General features: G+C 40.8%; 1 long non-coding RNA gene across 1 annotated transcript in view; it reads right to left on the bottom strand.

Annotated features, from left to right (window-relative positions):
- Positions 1-17,281, bottom strand: part of LOC118153535 (uncharacterized) — a 61,907-nt gene that overhangs the window by 19,653 nt on the left and 24,973 nt on the right. The gene's annotated exons all lie outside the window — the stretch shown is intronic.

The following is a 17,281-nucleotide window of genomic DNA, read 5'->3' on the forward strand; positions in this document are numbered from 1 at the left end:
CTGGGGCTCAAGATACAGTATCCAGTGCAGATTAATGGGTGATTCCAAGAAACTTAGGAGGATTATTTAAAACACACTAACTACGCTCCTTCTACAGGGCCTTTGCACTTACTAGTCCCTCTACTTCTTCTTGCCTAACTCCCTTCAGATCTCTCAATTGTCACCTCTTCTGAGACACCTTCTTTGATCACATGAATCTGTACCCTGCTTAATTTTTTCTTGGTAGTATTTATCATCTGGTATTATTTGTTGTGATATGTGTTTTAATATTGTGTAAATGTAAAAAAACACAAACACACACAAATTTCTAATTTTACCCAATACGTATATATCAAGAAGATACAGCATACACACTAAGGAGGGTGCCTTCTTGGGGTTTTGGGTGGTGAGGGAGGGGAATATATAGATTGATTCAGAAAGAAGAGAAGAAAAATAAAAGAGAACAAATGAGAATATTTATATATCGTGATGACAATAGTGGGCCATGATTTGAGGAGTATGCTAAACTTGAATTTTCCTTCCTATCACTTGGTAAACTTATTTCTCCCTGAAGTTCTGTACTCTGGGATAATTTTTTTTTGGGAGATGGAGTCTCACTCTGTCACCAGGCTGGAATGCATGGAGTGTAGTGGCATGATCTTGACTCACTCTAACTTCTGCCTCCTGGGTTCAAGCAATTCTCGTGCCTCAGCCTCCCAAGTAGCTGGGATTATAGGCACATGCCACTACACTCAGCTAAGTTTTGTATTTTTAGTAGAGACAGGGTTTCACCATGTTGGCCAGAATGGTCTCGATCTCCTGACTTTGTGATCTGCCCACCTTGGCCTCTCAAAGTGCTGGAATTACGGGTATGAGCCATTGCATCCAGCCACTCTGGGATAATTTTCTTTTGGCTTTTAGAAATAACTTTATTGCATATTTTAGTACCAGTCATCTTGTGATAAATTTTCAGCCCTGGTTTTTTTTGTTTGTTTTTTGGTCTAAAACCAACTTGATTTTGTCTTTATTTTTGAAGAGTATTTTTAGTGGATATAGAATTCTAAGTTGTCAATTATTTATATTTTTTCAGCACTTTATAAATGTTATTTCATTGCCCATGGCTTTCATCATTTCTGCCAAAAAGTCAATCATAAGTCTTATTGTTGCTGTTCTGTAGGAAATGTCATTTACCTCTGACTACTTTTAAGATTTTTCTCTTTATTTTTGTTTTTCACAGTCTTACTATGATGTTCCTGTGATAACTTTCCTAGTATTCACCCTGCTTGGGATTTTCAGAGCTTCTTGAGTCTATGGGTTATCTTTTTATCCATTTTGAAAAAATTCTGAGCTCTTATTTCTGCAAATATTGTTAATTTTTTATTCTTCTCCTCACCCTCTATGACTCCAAATAAATGGATGTTATTTTTTTTACTAGGTCCCACATATGGGACTATACTATGACACATTCGTGTATTTTCCATTATTTTTCTATGTATACTTCAGTTTGGACATTTTCATTCAAGTTTACTAATCCTATCTTCCACTGTATCCAATCTCTGTTAATCCCATCTAATGAATTTTTGATTTCAGATATTATGTGTTCTCATTCTAGAGGGATCATTTTTTCTTTTTTAATAGATTCTAATTTTCTGATCAAATTCTCCATCTTTTCAACTATTTTATGCATTTTTGTATTTTTAACATATTAATCTTAGTATTTCAAAGTTGTTATCATATATCTGTTCTATTGTCTATATTATTCTGTCTTCAGATATGTCCTAGCTTTGGCATAACTAATAATTTTAATAGAATGCCACTCATTATGCATAATGTAGAGACTCCAGATGATATATTCTTCTAGAGAAGATTTACCGTCTGCTAGGCACAGTGTGGGGCTTATTATTGTAAACCAGTCAGGAATTGTGCTGAGTCAAGGCTGTAAGGTAACCCCAGGAAGGTCAGTCTCCCTGTGTTTCAGTCAGTCACACACTGAATACTTCTTCTCAGAGGATTTATGCTTAGGTTTATAGTCATCTGTACCAGGTAGCCCAGAATCCAGCAAGTGTCCTGAGAGATTACTGAGCCCTCAAATCTGCCAAAGGCTCTGCTGATTTCTTCCACACTAGTCCAGTGCTATATAAAACTTGGATTCTCAGCATCCTGCTTTTGCCTAGAATTGGAAAGAAGCTACATAATTCAGCTCACTCCCCTGCTGTTCATCCCTTTCCAGAATTTTAGCAATTAGTATGTTTTTTCCAATCCTATGATATCTGACAATGCCACAATAATATATTTCTCTGGTTAATTTACTCTTCCACTTCCTGGGTAACAATTTCACTTTCTCTTACCTCCTCGCATCTTTGACCCTTCCTTTCTCTCCTCACATCTAACTGATGGTTCACAAATAAAAGCAAGTGGAATTAAAATAATTTTTTATAAAAATTTCCACATTAGTCCATCACCACGTCTCTCTAATACTTCTCCCTCCCTCTTTCTTTCCCTTTCTTTTGCTCTCCATGTGTCTGATGGATCCCATCATTCTCATATAATCAGGGACTTTGCTCCTATAATCATCCCAGCATGAATCATTTTTCCCTCTCTGCTAAATTATTCCCATAAGTAGACAAATATACCATTATTCTCCCATCTTCTGAAAAGTATATGCCCTCCCTTGTCTCAGTATCTCTAGGCAGCTACCTCCAGAGGCAGAGGTTGCAGTGAGCCCAGATCATGCCACTGCACTCCAGCCTGGGTGACAGAGTGAGATTCCATCTCAAAAACAAAAAAAATCCTTGAGTTCATATTCGCTTTCCTTAAAGTATCTTCAATATGTTACGCCTTTTCATCTACCATAAAGTGTTTCAAAAAATTATAATATTCGAATGGTCTTTCTTTATGTTAAGTATTCTTTTTGCCTAGATGCCTAATTTTAAAATCTGTCTTTAAAGACTAGTTATTTTACTGGAATATATCTTGGTGTTGGTCAATAGAAGTCAATATTCTCAGATAATGTGCTTTTTCAATATGTATTTTCAATATGTAAATTTAAATATTTTTTGTTTCAAGAAAGGTTATTGTAATTACTTATTATAGTATTTATTTTGTTTATTTGCTTCAATTTTTCTTTTTTAAGGACTCCTATTATCCATATGATGGATCTTCTTTGCCCACCAAGCTTTGTCACTTCCCTTGAATCTTTCTTATATTTTTTCTTCTTTTGTTTAAAAATTTTTTTCCTTTCAACTTTATTTTTCTTAAGGTATTATTTGTTCTGCATATGACAAACAGCCACTCTGTTCCTTCTAGTTTAGACTTTATTTCTTAAATTACATTTATTTTATTTCTAAATATAATTGCTAAGTTTTTCCTAATGTCTTTTAAGCTCACTTTAAAATTGTATATTGCCGTTCTAATCTACTTTACGAACATGTCTTTCTGAAGTGCTTTCATAATCTGTAGGGATGTTATTCCATATATCCTATGTTTCTTGTTTTGTGTAGGATTTGACCTGGATACATTTGGGGCTCATTTTTATGTTAAATTAGTTTACCTGAACATTTAGAAGGAGATAATTTAGAATAAGGCCACAGCTTAGGAGAGCTCTTCTGAATTCCTACAGTCCTCTCTTTTACAGCTTTGTATAATCTTCAAAAATCCTTTGGAAAGGAAAGCTGCTCATGCCTGCCAGGCCTCTCTCCTAGACTGTGACAGTTCCTTGGCTTATGACAACAAATTCCAAAGCTTTACATGGTGTTCTACCTGTGGGCATGCCTGTGTCCCCATCGTCCCTTTTAGTAAGGCCACCAGGCATATTGGATTAGAGGAACACCCAACTCCAGTATGATTCCTTCCAAACTTAATTAGTCACATCTGTGATGACTCTAGTTCCAAATGAAGTAATATTATGAAGTCCTTGGGATTAGGATTTCAACATATGAATTTTAGGGAAACATAATTCAACCCATCACATTGGGTGTCTCTAGTTTCCCTTTGGGAGAGAACCTCTAAGCCCCAAGGTCCTTTGAGGCCCCAGAAGAAACTCAAACCCAAGTCCACATCTCTTTAAGTGTTTCTAGAAGAAACATGTTCCCACTGATAGTGGTGGCGTATTTGCTATCTGAACAAAGGTATAGTGGCATGTGCCTGTGATCTCAGCTACTCAGGACTCTGAGGCAGGAGAATCGCTTGAACCCAGGAGGCAGTGGTTGCAGTGAGCTAAGATTGCACCACTGCACTCCAACCTATGAGAAAGGAGAGAGACTCCAACTCAAAAAAAAAAAAATTAAAGGATTTTCCTTTGCAATTTTTTATGTCATTTGTTCCATTACCTCATACAGGATAAAGTCTACTTTAGTGACTGTTCCATGTGCACTTGAAAAGAATGTGTATTCTGCTAGTGTTGGGTAGACTGTTCTGTAAATGTTTGATGGCATTGTTCAGTTTTTCTATATCCTTGCTGGTTTTATGTCTATTGGTATTGATTACTGAGGTTGATGTCTCCAACAATAATTGTGGATTTATCTATTTCTCTTTTCAATTCTGTCAGTTTTTGCCTCCTGTGTTTTATAGCTCTGCTGTTAAGTTAGGATTGTTTGCCTCTTAGTAAATAGATTCTTTTATTGTTTTTTAATGTTTCTCTTTATCCTCAGTAATTTTCTTGGTTCTGAAGTTCACTTTGATATTAATATAGTCACTTCAGCTTTCTTGTGGTTACTTTTTCATCCTTTATATTTGAACCTGGCTATATTATTACATTTGATGTGAATTTCTTGTAGATAGCACATAGTTGAGACATTTTTTTGTTTGTTTTAATCTGTCTTGACTATCTGTCTTTTGATTGGTGCATTTAGATGGTTGATGCTTATTCTACTCATCTGATTGGATCTAGATCTACCTAAATAATAAATGTACTATTAATACTAATTTTCTATTTGTTAACTCTAATTTTCATTCCATTTTTCTCCCTCTTTAACTTTTTCAGGGGGTTGTTTGAACACGATTTAGTATTTCATTTTAATTTCTCTATTGTGTTTCTTACTACATATCTTTGTATAGTTATTTTTAGTGATTGCTCTATTTTTACCTCTCAGAGTCTAGAGTCAATATTTTACCACTCCATATGGAATATAGAAAGCTTACCATCCTATATGTCTATTTATCTTTATCATTTACCATTACATTTGTCTTAGATATTATAAATGTTCACATTCACACTTAAATGCATATTTATAATGCTTTTTCTTTTTGTAAAGAGGGTAATCCCAAATAGTACAAGCTCAAGGTTTCAAAAAACTAGATCCAGGCCGGGTGCAGTGGCTCACACCTGTAATCTCAGCACTTTGGGAGGCCAAGGTGGGTGGATCACTTGAGGTCAGGCGTTCAAAGCCAGCCTGGCCAACATGGTGAAACCCCATCTCTACTAAAAATACAAAAATTAGCCGGACATGGACTAATTTGGTGGGCGCCTGTAATCCCAGGTACTTGGGAGGCTGAGAAGTGAGACTCTCTTGAACCGGGAAGGAGAAGGTTGCAGTGAGCTAAGATCATGTCACTGCACTCCAGCCTGGGCAAAAGAGTGAGATCCTGTCTCAAACAAAAACAAACAAAAAAACTAGATCCAGCCTTACTTCTGCCCTCCCCTTTCCCCCTCCCATTCCTCTGAAGAGATGTCAGGACTAAAGAAGACAGTCAGAGGCCAATTCCCATTCAGAGTCCCTCTGCTTGGCACAGGATAGAAAATGAAGTCATTCTGTGGAAGGTGTCTACACACACAGCTCTTGCAGATTCCTGTGGGTCAGAGAATCAAGAAGAGCCAGACACTTCAAGGTGAGGCATTAAAAGCTAATACTCCTGGCCGGAAATCAAGATGAGGAGGGCACAGGAGCTGCTGACATGAAGGGATAACATGCAGGACTAGGTGTTCTTCTTGTTCTGGGATTTTGTAAGCCTCCAGGACTTAAGCTGGTGGGGAAGAAGAGTCTTAAACTGACTATGATTTCCACCTCAATCCCTACTCTTCTCTGTCCCCACCCAGATGGGGCTTTCTTCTCTAGGGCTTCCTTGGACTCTGGAGTGCAAAAGCCAGATTTCAGCTCTCTGCAACCGCTGCCTTCTGGGTTCAAGAGATTCTCCCACCTCAGCCTCCCAAGTAGCTGGGATCACAGGTGTGTGCCACCACACCTGGCTAATTTTCGTGTTTTCAGTAGAGACGGGGTTTCACTATGTTGGCCAGGCTGGTCTCAAACTCCTGATCTCAAGTGATCTGCCTGCCTTGGTCTCCCAAAGTGCTAGAATTACAGGTGTGGGCCACTGTGCCCAATCTGTTTGGCTTCACTTTCTCACATCTTCCAGGTCTCTACATAACGGTCACCTCCATGGGACACTTTCTCTGGCCATTCTGTATGAAACAGTCCTTCTCCATTGACTGATTTTTCTTCGGAGCCCTTACCACCACCTATGCCATTCTATCGTACATTTATTTGTTTGCTTTTCATCTGTTGCCTTCATTGGATTGCAAATTAAACTCCATATTGTCAGATAGAGTTGCATTTGCAAAGATTTTTACCTGATGTGTCTATGGTTATATTTCCTCCTTCCTCTAGAAAAATTCCTGGAACATAGAGGCCCTCAATAAAACACTTGTTGAATTAGTTAATTAATTAAGTCTCTGCTATCCGCATGAATGGAAGCTTAAAAAATAAACAGTTTGTATAGGAAAAAAATTGTTTAAAGTTGTATTCACTGGAATTTGTACCTGGCTCATCTATATTTGGTATTAAGATAGACTGACTTTTAAGTCTTGCTGTTTATAAGACTTGTCCTGGATTTGTTTCTAAGTTCCTATAATACCATGACATGTGTTAAAGATCCTGGAATTCTTGGCCTCAGTGGCTCTGGACAACTCACCCTAAAATATAAACCCAGATCTTAATGACTCCAAGATGTACAGGATAAGCCAAGGGCACCCAGCTTGATTTCACACAGCAGTTCCAGCTTGGGGGGATAATTGAAAAGATTATCACCAGGAAATTGTTTACAGGGACAAGCAAGCTCCAGACATGGCCATCACCACCTCAGGGCCCTGCCTGGTTTTTATTTTACATAAGCAGTTTTCTAAGCAAAGAGAAGGATAGAACCTCACATAGTTTTATAGGTTTATGTAGCTCCAGGGATGAAAGGGGACACCCACAGAGGTCAGAGATGTCTAAGTCATCAAGGAGAGGAAAGGCTCTGAGAACTTGGGTGTCCCAAGAGGTGACAGGATGGTTCTGGCTTAGAGCCAACACAGCCACATGCCTACAGGGATCAGGTCATAGTAGGCCACGCAGCTTTCATCTGCAAGTAGCCTGGTCCCTGTGACTTAAACAAGCAAAAGTGGCCAGGTAGGAGCCAAGGCAGACAGGCCACCTGTATCACTTCTTATTGGGGTAGTGCTGACTAATTTTTGCTAAACAAGGATGAAGGCCCAGTATAGCCAGATTTATTTTATTTTCCATTAAAAGTCAGAAATTCAGGTTTGTATGTGAAAGCTCCCAACTTTAAATGTTGGCAAGAAAATAGGATTTTAGAAGCACTGTTTTCCAGTTAATATTTCCGTGTAACAAATCACCCAGATTTAATGACGTCAAGCAACCATTTTATGATGTCCATGGTTTCTTTGTGTCAAGTTTGGACAGGGCAAGTGGGGACGGCTTGACTCAGCTCCATCATGTCTGGGGCTTCAGCTGGGAAGATTCAAATGGCTGGAGCTAGAATCATCTAGAGGCTTCTCCACTCACATATCTGTCTCTGGGCTGAGATGACTCAAAGGCTGGGCTTTGCTGGGACTGTCCCCTGGGACACCTACATATGGCTTCTCCATGTGGCCTGTGCTTCCCACAGCATGGTGGCTGTGTTCTGAGATGGAGCATCCTGAGAGTGGAGGCTGCAGTTGAAAGCTGCATGGCTTTTTATGACCTGGCCTCTAGTTCCATAGTGTCACTTCTATCATACTCTACTGGTCAAGCAGCCACAAACCCACTCAGATTCAAGGGAAGGGGGACACAGACCCCACCTTTTCATGGAAGAACATCAGTGAATTTTCAGCCATTTATAAAAGCACGACACACTGTGTGGGCCACACCAAATGGGTCTGCAGGCTGGATTTGGCCAGAACATTGCTGGCAGCATCTCTGAAGGGCAGAAATAGACTAGGGTCCAGATCACACAGGGAAGTCAGGCAGCAATATCCCCAAAATACATATATGGCCATGGAGCCAAGACAGAGGGTGCCTGTCTGGGTGGGCTGCCCCTGGAGCAAACACAATGTGGGACTGCTGGTCCAGACACGAGCATGCTGCCTGCTCACAGCCTTCCTCTCCCCTGACCACAGACTTGGGCCCATCCCAAGTTACAGCCTGACCTCAGAACACATCTTCACCATGGCTGAGTCATCCTCTTCCTCAGGGACTCAAAGCCCCAACCATTGTCCCTTCTTCTTCCTCTCCTGAAGGACATTTCTTTAAGTCCTTGCACCGAAAGGGATGATCTCACTCTTTTTGTAGGTGCCATATAAACTCAATCTATCCATCCAAAATTCATATGTTGAAACCTAATCCCCAATGTGATGGTGTGCGAGAGTGAGCCCTTTGGGAGATAAAGTCCTTATAAATGGGTTTAGTGCCCTTATAAAAGAAGCCCCAGGGAGCTCTCTTGTCCCTTCTGCCATGTGAGGACACAGTAAGAAGACTATTAACAAGGAAGAAGGCCCTCACCAGACACCAAATCTGCCAGTGCCTCAATCTTGGGCTCCCAACCTCTAGAACTTTGAGAAATAAATTTCTGTTATTTATTTATAAGCTATCCAGTCTATGGTCATTTGTTCAAGCCATATGAACAGATTAAGACACTAGACAATCTGTCATAAGTGCCTCTGATGGGCCCAAGTATTCCCAAGTGGGAAATGCCTTCCTTACGCATCACTGTCTTGGAGGCGATCCCTAGAGGAGTGCACAGGAAAGAATATGCAAGGGAAACAGGTAGAGCCAATGCACTTTCGTGTAATACACACAATGACCCTGTGAAGTAATTATTCCAGTCTAAGAGATGAGAAAACGGAGTTTCACAGAACATCCAAAACTTGCCAGGGACACCCAGGCAAATGGGTGGTTTCACACTAGGTGGAACCAGGAAATTGGCTTCGAAGTGCAAGTGAGCAGGCAAGAGAAGACCAGCTTGCTTAGAGTAGAGGAGGTGGGTTAGGGAGAAGTGAGGTGGGCCAGGTGGGACCAAACTCGAAAGAGCCCTGCAAGCCCCACAAAGTGTCATGAACTTAATGAGACAGGCAGTAGGGAACCATTCAAGGTTCTTGAGCTGAGGGATGACTTCACTAATTAAGGCCAGTGATGATGAAGGCAATTTCTTACAGAGTGCTTTATTTTGCAGATCTCCTTTTCCATGCATTTCCTCATTTGATTCCCACCTGTGTGGTTAGGCTCCCCATTTGCCATATGATCAAAGTAAGATTCCCAGAAGTTACAATATGCCAAAATTACTAGCAGCAAAGCCAACACAGGATGCAAGTCTCCTCCCTCCACACAAACCCAGGAAAGGGCAGTGGAGACTGCATGATACAATGAGCATCTGCCATTCATTCTGGCCACCTAGCATCACTCTCCTTCAGCCCTTCTTTCCCTTTTGGGAACTCTCCCTCCTACCTCTGCAAATGATTTTAGTGGGGCTGTTAATCATGTGATCCTATGCAAGAGTGAGCAGAAGGCCAGGCTGACCAATCAGAATCCTTCTCAGGGATTGACATGGATGCTCTGGGAGAGACAGTCTCAGATTTTCTCTAGGGTTGCCAGTGGCAATGAACCCCAGGAAACTATCTTTCTGTCATATGGGGAATACCTGCTTGAGAATGAAGTGAATGAACAAGATAGCCAGGCTGAGAGACAAAGAGAAGAAGAGTACACCAAAGACACCAATAAGAGCCTACGGATTCAGCCATGCCTGGGCTTCTCAATTTTGAAAAACACTTTGATTTGGTTTTGTCACATGCACCTCAATCAGCCCTTGGACCTAAGCCTTATTTAGAAGTAAGATGGACTTGGGCTCTCTCTAAACCTCAATTTCTTCATCTATGAAATGAGAATAATCGGCTGGGCATGGTAGCTCACTCCTGTAATCCCAGCACTTTGGAAGCCCACCAGCTTGGGCAACATGGTGAAACCCCATCTCTACTAAAAATACAAAACATAACTGGGCATGCTGGTGCATGCCTGTAGTCCTAGCTACTCAGGAGGCTAAGGCATGAGAACCACTTGAACCCAGGAGGCAGAGGCTGCAGTGAGCCAAGATTGTGCCACCGTACTCTAGCCTGGGCAACAGAGTGAGACCCTTTCTCAAAAAACAAACAACAACAACAACAACAAAAAGAGAATAATCAAAATAGCAACCTAGAAAGTTTCTGGAGAATAAAATAGACTTCATAAACTGTAAGGTAGCAAGAAAAGAAAAGAAAACTGTATTGAGGGACATGAAGGCCTAAGTAAATGGTGAAATGTGGCAAATTCATGGATGAGAGAGCGCAATATTATAAATATGATTGTTTTCTTCCATATTTAATTTACAACTAAATACCATTTTAGACAAAACTAAATTAATGAACAAAGCAAATTGCTCAGGGTGGCTATTTTCAAAATAACAGTGTTAAAATTTTTAAGTTGAGGTGCCATTAGGCTGAGATAGCTCCAGTTTTGGGGGTTCCTTTATAAGCAAATCAATGCCTAACATAAACAGTAAAATGAAACTAGAGACTTAGCCAATTTAAACTGCCAACTAACCTCTAGGGGCTTTCCACCAGATCATGCCCAAAGAAGGCAAACACCTACCTGTAGCCAGTCAAGTCATGTCTTTGCCTTGCTTCCACATTCAGCTTACAAAAGCCTGCTACTCATCTGCTAAAGTAGAGCTCTGAACCTCTTCTAGTTCTGAATGCTGCCCAATTCATGAATCACATTTTTGCTCAAATAAACTCTGCTAAATTTAATTTGTCTAAAGTTTTTATTTTAACAACAGAATAGACGGCACTTTTAGTTCCCAAAGCTCTCTCTTACTCCCTATAAGATGATTATGCTTCCTGTGCCATTGACATCAGGCCTGGACATGTGATTTACTTTGGCCAATGATATATGACCTGAGTGAGGTAACACCACTTCTAAGCAGAAGCCTGAAAAGCCACCACGTGTTTCTACTGTGGCTTTTTTTCTGCCTTCCACCAGAGTAGTATATTCTAAATAGGGTTGCTTTATCAACCAGGTCCCATGAGGAAGAGGATTTGGCCAGAGCTGCAGCCAATCCTGAGTGTAAGGTGAACAAGAAATAAACATTTGTTGTTGTAAGCCAGGGAGATATGACAGTTGTTAGTTATGTCAGCATAACGTAGGGAAACTAACACGGAAATATAATCTAATGAATTGATAAAATGCTGCTATTTTTATGCTTCATTAAAAGATAAATGAAAAATTTTTGCAAAATAGTACCTTGATGCTTTACATTAGTTTCTCATTGTTCTGCTAAACATGAGCATTCCCAAAAATGTTTCCAATAATTTATATTTTTAAAAAAGCATTTTGTGAGCAAAGCAAGCTTGGGGAAATGCTACAGGCCACTGTCTTTCTCATGAGATTCATCCCTCATATCAGCATATTAAAAACTCTGCAAAGTTCTGCAGCAAAGAAACCTCTATTAACTCAGTATTCCCTGAACTCATTTGGTGATGAAACCTCAGCCCACCAATTAATATGTCTTAAGCGATGGGGATACAGGTTTTTCTCAAAATGAATATTTTTCTCCCAGCTATCATGGATTTAGCACTAGGTGCATGCATTATATCCTTTAAATTCTATAATGACCCCTGTGAGAGAGGCATCATTAGTCTCATTTTATATCTAAGAGAAAATAAAGGCTAGGAGACATCAGTTGACTTGCTCAGAAAAAACACAGCAAAAATATAAATGAATGGTGGAGCCGGGACTTGAATCCAAGTCTGGCAAGAAAGACCAAGCTCTTAATCTACCTTTCTCTTGCCTCCAAAATCAACTCCTGGCTTCTGGAGCTAATAATGAAAACCCTTCATCAGTTGAAACCACGGTACCTACCCAATCCAATCCTCTCCATTTTACTCCAGACCACACCTCCTCATGTTCCACTTACCATCTTCTTGGCCATTTCTTTCTCACTAAGGGCATTCCTCCTTGCTACCGTCCTAACACCTCTTTTCCATCTTTAAACTTTAAGTCTTATCTTATGATCCCACCTCCAAGAAGCCTTCCTTGATTACATCTCCCCACAGCAAACTTTCTCTGATATTACATGTACAGATAGTGGAGCAGGGCATTTCCCTGAGATGCAAATTTTTGGATACCATCTCAGACCTACTGAATCAGAAACTCTGAGATAGGAATCAGAAATCTGGGTTTTAACAAGCCCCCCAGGTAAGACACTGATGTACTTCAGTCATGTTGGTTCCTTTTCCTGACTATCAATTAGCTTAGTAAGAAGCACTGAACCAAATTCTGGACAGTGATGTGAGAGGAAAAGGCAAGAAAAGGACTTATGGGGGAATTTCCTCACTCTAATAAGAGACATAGGGAAAAGGCTATACCCATTAAAGTGTTTTTTATTTCAAGCAATAAAATTCTAGCTAACAGAGCCTTCAATAAATAGAAGTTTTATCCTTCTCATTTTAAAAAAATCTAGAGGTTGACAGTGACTGTGATGCTCGTCATCACAGGCTCAGCAATGTCTGTGATTCTCTTGGCTTCTCCCTCTGAACACAGGATGGCTGCCACAGTTCAGGCATCACATCATATTCCAGGCAGGAGGAGGAGACAGGGAAGGCTGCTGCAAGCAATGTCTGTCTCTCTTATTGGGAAAGTAGAGGCTTCCACTTATTTCTCATTGGCTGGAAAAGTGGAAGTTTTCCAACCTCCATAATGCAGACAGGCACAAAAGGGTTAGGGCTGATATGGGGCAGGCATATCCACAGAATCTTCCTCACTGAGTTGTTTAGCTTCTCGTAGCTAAAAAGCTTCCTAACAGGAAGTGTTACCAGTTTCTTCCTCAGTAGTTGAGGGGAATCAATAAAACGGCATATGATTTAGGCCCAGGGTTGGCTCAAAACGACATAAGGATTCACCATGACTGGTATGAACTTCTCCAGCTTGTCTCTCCACTTCTCTTGTCTGTCTTTATGTTTTCTGCAGAATCTTTCATCTGGGAACATCAGGGAGATGGGGCCTTAGAATTCACTAACAGAGTGAGCAAGGGAGAATGGTTCTGGTTCTCAAGTGAGAGAGACCCAAGGTTCACTTTTGGTCTGTCACTTCCACCTCTCTCAGTCTCAATTTCCTCTTCTGTAAAAATGGGATTAATGAAAGCCCCCATCTTCCCCAGAGCAGAAATGAGGATAAATAAGGTTTACCATATAAAGCAATGAGCTTTGTGCCTAGAACTAAGCTAGGTGCTCAGTGAACCAGTAAGTATTATTGTCATTGTTCTCGCTATTTTAGCACAAGCCTGTTGTGCAGCTGAGGAGATTGCTGTTATGACATCAGGCCACTGAAAATTAGTGAGCAGGGTTTCTTGTTACGCCTCCTTAGAGGGTTGCTTTAACAAAAGCACAACTAAATTCTCACTAGCATATTGGTCATTTCCATGTACATGAGAGTCATCATAGGAATGAAAAGGTACCCTTGAGAGGAGGGGAAAAAGATGCCTCCACCTTCAGTCTCTTTATCAGAAGATCAAGCCCAGTGCGGCGAGGGGAGGTCAGTGATTGTTCCTCCTACTCCAGGATGGAGGTGGCCAGCATTCCTAGCTGCCCTCTGCACTTCCTGACATTTGTGGTTTAATCAAGCCCCATTAATCCCTCCCCGTTTCAAAGCTCAGCACAGGAACCGCAAACTCCCATAGTCTTTGACGGGAATCATGTGGCTAAAGCCAAGGGGAACTCTTTGAAAGGTAATTAGCGTCTTTGAATCCAGGACCCTTTGATTTTGCTTCCTGGCTTTAAACGATCACAGAACATTTTGTAGAAAAGGGAGAAAACACAAAGGCAGCAGCTAGAGACCCTTACACTGGGCCTTCTGCGGCCTTTCATGTTGTGCTGTGGCTTGAGAGAGGAACCTTGCAAATTTGATCAAGTGTGGGTGATTTGTTGAGTTGTACCAGGGGCCATGCATTCATTCATTAATTCCGGCTCACAAGGCACCATGCTAAACACTGGATGTACAGTTTTCAATGATCATTCATTCATTCATTCATTCACCAATATCCCTGGGTCAGACACTAAGCTAAGCCCCAAGGCTATAAGTTTATCATTTAGTGGGAGAGGCAGACAAGAATTAAACAAATAAAAACAATTGCTGTTGAGAATAAAGTAAAGAACTAAATAAACTGAGTATTCATCCAACGAAAAGAAAGAGATCATCTTTACAATAGGTACTTAGGGAAGGCCACTCTGAGAAGGGAACAGTGCCTGTGGGCACCATGATACATAGAAGCCAGTTATTTAATCCAGAGCAGAAAGGGATCATATATCAATAGAGGTTTGTACTGTTGCCATGTTTGGGAGGATTAAAGAAAGCTACAGAAATCAGATGTAGGAGTCAGTGTCGGCTAGCTAATGCTGTTGTTACAATTCTGATGTCTTAAACCACAGAGGTAGATATTTTGCTCAACACATGTGTCATGGCTTGGTGTGGCTCTGCTCACACCATCATCATCATCCTTACTCCAGGGCCCAGTTGCTGAGCCCTAGAGAAGAAAGAATTCTCAAGGGTTTCAAACCTGCTGTTAAAGGCTCCAGCCTGGAAGAGACATGTGTTACTTGTACCTACAATTCATTGACCAGATCTTATCACATAACCTAAATCTAACCACAGGGGGACCAATAAGCAGTATCCCACATTGTGCCTGGAAGATATAGACATGTTTGGTGAACAGCCACCTCACTGTGGACTCAGCTTTGCAGCAGAGAAGCAGGACATGTGAATTGCAGACAGGAAATAGAATGTGCACAGACACAGAGGGATAAAATAGTTTGGAGTGTTCCGGTAGCACTGGCAGGGCTTAAAATAGAGCCGAAAAGGTAGCCATAAAACCCCATGAGATGGGTACTATTACGATCTCCATTTCTGAGATGAAAAAATTGAGAACACAACTAGTGAATGATTGTTTGATATTTGAACTGATGTAGTCTGATCCTAATCCTTGTGGTATGTTGTCTTTAAGGCATGGAGGGACCGCAATACAGACGATCTTTAATGTCAAGCTAAAAAGGCTGGCCTCCACAGGCTAAGCAGTCATATTTACAAGTCATGGTGGTGGTTGTTTAAAATATGTATACTTTATATGCATATTAAATATATAGACACAGTCTTCTTTCCAAATAAGGAATGTGGGCCAGGTGCAGTGGCCCATGCCTGTAATCCCAGCACTTTGGGTGGCCGAGGTGGGCAGATCACGAGGTCAAGAGATCCAGACCATCCTGCCCAACATGGTGAAACCCCATCTCTACTAAAAATACAAAAATTAGCTGGAAGTAATGGTGCATGCCTGTAGTCCCAGCTACTCAGGAGGCTGAGGCAGGAGAATCGCTTGAACCCAGGAGGCAGAGGTTGCAGTGAGCCAAGATCGTGCCACTGCACTCCAGCCTGGAGACACAGTGAGACTCTACCTAAAAAAAAAAAAAGGGAAGAAATGTGGTTCCCCCAACTATTTTTTAAATGGGAGATTCTCTTACTGTATCTTTTCTTTGCCATCTTTCGATATAGAAGTGATTTCGGGGCAGTATTTCTTTGTAGAAAGGAAACAACCCAAGGATAATTGTGAAGATCACTGAAATTCATTTTCCCCTTGAAGGATACAGTAAGGAATGGTGGGACCTGTGGTAAACTAGAAAGAATTATGTCTCTTGCAAAGAAGGAAGTTGTTTTTCACTTCCATTTTATTGTCACATGTGGAAATGTGAATAATTTAAATATTTTTGATATTTTGTGGAATCTTCCAATTTTAAAATATTGACTTAAAACATGGCACAAGCCTAATAAAACACATCTGTGGGCCAAAATGCTCATGGGAGCACCAGTTTGCATCTTCCATATGGTGGCTGGCTCTAAGATGGCCCCAAATGATCCCACATCCTGACATTTATTCCTTTGTGTCATCTTTTCCTACATTGAATTAGGACTGGCCTGTGTGATCAGTAGAATATAGCAGAAGTGACAGTGTGTGACTTCCGAATCGAGCTCCTAAAGGCATTGAGCTTCCACCTGGTTCTCTTAAATCACTCACTCTGAGGACAGCAATCACCATGCCATGAGGACATTTAAACTGACTTGTGTTGAGGCCCATATAAAAAAGAACACAGGCCCCAGCCTATAGCCAGCATCAACTGGCCAGCTAGCTATGTAAGTGAGTATCCTTGGATGTGAATCTTTAAACCCCAGTCAAACCTTCAGATGAGCACAGCCCCAGCCAATACCTAACTGCAACCCCATGAAAGATTCTGAGCCAGAACCACCTAGCCAAGCTGCTCTCAAATTCTTGACTCAGAAACCATGAGAGATTGGTAAATGACTATTGTTGTATAAAGCCAGTGGTTAATGAACTATCTCTAAAGGGCTGAATAGGAAAATATTTGTCTTTATGAACCGTATGGTCTCTCTGTCACAATAATTCAACTCTGCAAAAGCAGCCATAGATGATACATAAATGAATAGGTGTGGCCATCTTCTAACAAAACTTTATTTACAAAAACAAGCAGCAGGCCAAATTTGGCCTGAGGATTATAGTTTTTCAACTTCAATTTTAAGCCACTATGTTTTGCGATTTGTCGTGTGGTCATTTATAATGAATCCACTCCCTGAATTTGTGAAGTGGCCTGAATAGATCATGTTTCAGACAAAGCACATTGTTAGTAATTTAGAGGTCAAATGAGAAGAAGCTGATGGCAGGGTAAGCCTGGAAGGGCAACAGTTCTTGGAAGAGACAATGGGCCCAGGCTTGGGCGAGATGTATAAATTCAGGTGAGGAATAACTGTCTTCTGTGCTCCCTGCCAATCAACACGACAAGGAAGATGTTAAAACCATAATGGAGACCATTGCCTTTAATTCTCCCTTCAATGTCTGGTGTTGCCCTTGAAGTCCTGGTAAGGAGCAAATGGAGCAGACAGGGAGGAAGCCTTTCCCCCAACAATGCTACAGAAAACTCACAGACAGCACAATGAGTGTAGGCTCCTCAGTTGGTAACAAGACG

Source organism: Callithrix jacchus, chromosome 5, assembly GCF_049354715.1.
Source record: "Callithrix jacchus isolate 240 chromosome 5, calJac240_pri, whole genome shotgun sequence".
Classification (NCBI taxonomy): Eukaryota; Metazoa; Chordata; class Mammalia; order Primates; family Cebidae; genus Callithrix; species Callithrix jacchus.